Here is a 5,200-nt window from a genome sequence, read left to right as displayed (position 1 = left end):
AACCATACCAGTTTGAGGCGAATATGACGGAAAATTTGACCATCGATTGAAGAGAGGACTTTGATACTGACATAATCTGCTGGCTGCGGAATCTAAATCAGCGGAAAACGGAGTGTAACCGAAGCAGCGGAAACAGCGGAAAAGTTAACCAAGGCCTACCAGTTTGAGGCGAATATGACTTTGATCAGTGGTTCCCAACCTTTTTCGGTGGCAGGGCCAAATTTAGAATTTCAGAGCACGGTTGGGGCCGCACGAATACAAGGGCAATGAGAGGAACCCAAAATAGTCACCAAAAGATGAAAATTGGCAGTATTCCGATCATTCGCTTGACGCCATTGGCCATTGTGTTGCCGCGCTCCCGTGGTTCTGAAGAATCAACATTTGCTGCCTATTTCGGAGTAGTTTTATTGCCCTGGCGAGATTTCAATTCGTATTTTTGGAATCAGTGCGATACTTGCTTTCTATAAACACCGACATATCAAATTATTCGGACGCTTGGGTCGCGAGCTATAGGACTACCAATTATGTTGCTATTTATCATCTTAATCGGGTGTCCCCTAGACTACTTCTACCTCTACTTGACAGTTTTCAGTTTTGTAGGCAAAAATAAGCCTAGAAAACCTGCTTACTTAATTACTTTGAACCACCACTCCTACTTCTACTTGAGTAGAAATTCCGGTGTTACTTCTACTTCTACTTGAGTAGCGACGATGAGTGATTTAGATTCCGTAGCCAGCAGATTATGTTAGTATCAAAGTCCGCTATGTAATCGATGGTCAAATTTTCCGTCATATTCGCCTCAAACTGGTATGGTTAAATTTTTTGCTGTTTCGGCTACACTCCGTTTTCCCGCTGATATAGATTCCGCAGCGAGCTGATTATGTCAGTATCAAAGTCCTCTCTTCAATCGATGGTCAAATTTTCCGTCATATTCGCCTCAAACTGGTATGGTTAAATTTTCCGCTGTTTCGGCTACACTCCGTTTTTCCGCTGATTTAGATTCCGCAGCGAGCTGATTATGTTAGTATCAAAGTCCACTATGTAATCGATGGTCAAATTTTCCGTCATATTCGCCTCAAACTGGTATGGTTAAATTTTCCGCTGTTTCGGCTACACTCCGTTTTTCCGCTGATTTAGATTCCGTAGCCAGCTGATTATGTTAGTATCAAAGTCCGCTATGTAATCGATGGTCGAATTTTCCGTCATATTCGCCTCAAACTGGTATGGTTAAATTTTCCGCTGTTTCCGCTGCTTCGGCTACACTCCGTTTTTCCGCTGATTTAGATTCCGCAGCGAGCTGATTATGTTAGTATCAAAGTCCACTATGTAATCGATGGTCAAATTTTCCGTCATATTCGCCTCAAACTGGTATGGTTAAATTTTCCGCTGTTTCCGCTGCTTCGGCTGCACTCCGTTTTTCCGCTGATTTAGATTCCTAGCCAGCAGATTATGTTAGTATCAAAGTCCGCTATGTAATCGATGGTCAAATTTTCCGTCATATTCGCCTCAAACTGGTATGGTTAAATTTTTTGCTGTTTCGGCTACACTCCGTTTTCCCGCTGATATAGATTCCGCAGCGAGCTGATTATGTCAGTATCAAAGCCCGCTATAAAATCGATGGTCAAATTTTCCGTCATATTCGCCTCAAACTGGTATGGTTAAATTTTCCGCTGTTTCGGCTACACTCCGTTTTCCCGCTAATTTAGATTCCGTAGCCAGCAGATTATGTTAGTATCAAAGTCCGCTATGTAATCGATGGTCAAATTTTCCGTCATATTCGCCTCAAACTGGTATGGTTAAATTTTCCGCTGTTTCGGCTACACTCCGTTTTTCCGCTGATTTAGATTCCGCAGCGAGCTGATTATGTTAGTATCAAAGTCCACTATGTAATCGATGGTCAAATTTTCCGTCATATTCGCCTCAAACTGGTATGGTTAAATTTTCCGCTGTTTCGGCTACACTCCGTTTTTCCGCTGATTTAGATTCCGTAGCCAGCAGATTATGTTAGTATCAAAGTCCGCTATGTAATCGATGGTCAAATTTTCCGTCATATTCGCCTCAAACTGGTATGGTTAAATTTTCCGCTGTTTCGGCTACACTCCGTTTTTCCGCTGATTTAGATTCCGTAGCCAGCAGATTATGTTAGTATCAAAGTCCGCTATGTAATCGATGGTCGAATTTTCCGTCATATTCGCCTCAAACTGGTATGGTTAAATTTTCCGCTGTTTCGGCTACACTCCGTTTTTCCGCTGATTTAGATTCCGTAGCCAGCAGATTATGTTAGTATCAAAGTCCGCTATGTAATCGATGGTCGAATTTTCCGTCATATTCGCCTCAAACTGGTATGGTTAAATTTTCCGCTGTTTCCGCTGCTTCGGCTACACTCCGTTTTTCCGCTGATTTAGATTCCGCAGCGAGCTGATTATGTCAGTATCAAAGTCCGCTATGTAATCGATGGTCATATTTCCGTAATATTCGCCTCAAAATGGTATGGTTAAATTTTCCGCTGTTTCCGCTGCTTCGGCTGCACTCCGTTTTTCCGCTGATTTAGATTCCGTAGCCAGCAGATTATGTTAGTATCAAAGTCCGCTATGTAATCGATGGTCAAATTTTCCGTCATATTCGCCTCAAACTGGTATGGTTAAATTTTCCGCTGTTTCTGCTGCTTCGGCTACACTCCGTTTTTCCGCTGATTTAGATTCCGCAGCGAGCTGATTATGTCAGTATCAAAGCCCGCTATGTAATCGATGGTCAAATTTTCCGTCATATTCGCCTCAAACTGGTATGGTTAAATTTTCCGCTGTTTCCGCTGCTTCGGCTACACTCCGTTTTCCCGCTGATTTAGATTCCGTAGCCAGCAGATTATGTTAGTATCAAAGTCCGCTATGTAATCGATGGTCAAATTTTCCGTCATATTCGCCTCAAACTGGTATGGTTAAATTTTCCGCTGTTTCGGCTACACTCCGTTTTTCCGCTGATTTAGATTCCGCAGCGAGCTGATTATGTTAGTATCAAAGTCCACTATGTAATCGATGGTCAAATTTTCCGTCATATTCGCCTCAAACTGGTATGGTTAAATTTTCCGCTGTTTCGGCTACACTCCGTTTTTCCGCTGATTTAGATTCCGTAGCCAGCAGATTATGTTAGTATCAAAGTCCGCTATGTAATCGATGGTCGAATTTTCCGTCATATTCGCCTCAAACTGGTATGGTTAAATTTTCCGCTGTTTCCGCTGCTTCGGCTACACTCCGTTTTTCCGCTGATTTAGATTCCGCAGCGAGCTGATTATGTTAGTATCAAAGTCCACTATGTAATCGATGGTCAAATTTTCCGTCATATTCGCCTCAAACTGGTATGGTTAAATTTTCCGCTGTTTCGGCTACACTCCGTTTTTCCGCTGATTTAGATTCCGTAGCCAGCAGATTATGTTAGTATCAAAGTCCGCTATGTAATCGATGGTCGAATTTTCCGTCATATTCGCCTCAAACTGGTATGGTTAAATTTTCCGCTGTTTCCGCTGCTTCGGCTACACTCCGTTTTTCCGCTGATTTAGATTCCGCAGCGAGCTGATTATGTCAGTATCAAAGTCCGCTATGTAATCGATGGTCATATTTCCGTAATATTCGCCTCAAAATGGTATGGTTAAATTTTCCGCTGTTTCCGCTGCTTCGGCTGCACTCCGTTTTTCCGCTGATTTAGATTCCGTAGCCAGCAGATTATGTTAGTATCAAAGTCCGCTATGTAATCGATGGTCAAATTTTCCGTCATATTCGCCTCAAACTGGTATGGTTAAATTTTCCGCTGTTTCTGCTGCTTCGGCTACACTCCGTTTTTCCGCTGATTTAGATTCCGCAGCGAGCTGATTATGTCAGTATCAAAGCCCGCTATGTAATCGATGGTCAAATTTTCCGTCATATTCGCCTCAAACTGGTATGGTTAAATTTTCCGCTGTTTCCGCTGCTTCGGCTACACTCCGTTTTTCCGCTGATTTAGATTCCGCAGCGAGCTGATTATGTCAGTATCAAAGTCCGCTATGTAATCGATGGTCATATTTCCGTAATATTCGCCTCAAAATGGTATGGTTAACTTTTCCGCTGTTTCCGCTGCTCAGGCTACACTCCGTTTTCCGCTGATTTGGATTCCGCAGCGAGCAGATTATGTCAGTATCAAAGTCCGCTATTTAATCGATGGTTAAGTTTTCCGCTATTTCCGTCTTTCCGTCTTTTAGGAATCGGCATTTTTTATTGTTTCCGCTGTTTCCGTTGTTTCCGCGTTTTAGGGTTCGTTTTGCGCTGTTTCCGCTGTTTTCGCTGTTTCCGCTTTTCCGTCTTTTAGGGATGCCCGCGGATGCGCCGGATGGTCACTTTGCATTCCAGTTTCCATTCTAGATTAGACATGGCTGTTATCGGCGCAGGGATTGACTGAAATTTTCGTCGTTACCGTGGTGTTTTAGTGCTATTGCAAGACAGCTATGCTTGTAATCATATAGGAGGCGTCTATACCAGTGTACCAGTAGACTACGATGACTTATTACAGGCTTCGATAATGTTGCTGATAAGTCTTTGCGAAGATAGATATATTTATATTTTCAGAGTCTGGACAACATTACTTGCGAAGTCTCTTTTTGGGAAAACATACGACGTAGGATAACGGTTATTTATTTCACAATGAGCATGATAGTACAGATAGCCAGAGGTGAGCATAGGGCTACCGGTTTTGAGAATTGAAAATACCTGGCAAATAATCGATATTGCTTTTTCCCTAGCTTTTCCAAGTACCCGTATGCATGAAGTAGAAATGAACGCTTGTCGAATTTCAAGGAAATAACTTGAAAATGGAAGAAAGGTAACCTTGAAAACTATATATTTGAATAGGGCCTATGATGTTGTAATATGAAACTGGTTTGAATAACAAAAACCACATAGCATACGGAGTGCATGTAAAGATTTATCATTTTTCGAGAATACATGCCGAAGACCCTAACCACGGATTAACGATTTTCATACTATAATGAGACTTTGTCTATTTCCTAGGGTGGAATAGGTGGCAACGTTACGCAGAATTTTCTGTTCAATTACATAATTATTCTATGCAGAAACATTTCAAAAGTGATTTAGGTGCTACAGAGACAGATTTGCTGACAGTAACTATGGGCTGAGAATGTTCTAAAACTCTAAAAATGTACAAAGATACGATGTAG

This window comes from Botryllus schlosseri, chromosome 13 (assembly GCF_051294905.1).
Source record: "Botryllus schlosseri isolate E-star chromosome 13, Bs_hap1, whole genome shotgun sequence".
In the NCBI taxonomy this organism is placed as follows: Eukaryota; Metazoa; Chordata; class Ascidiacea; order Stolidobranchia; family Styelidae; genus Botryllus; species Botryllus schlosseri.
This window is presented reverse-complemented; position numbering follows the sequence as displayed.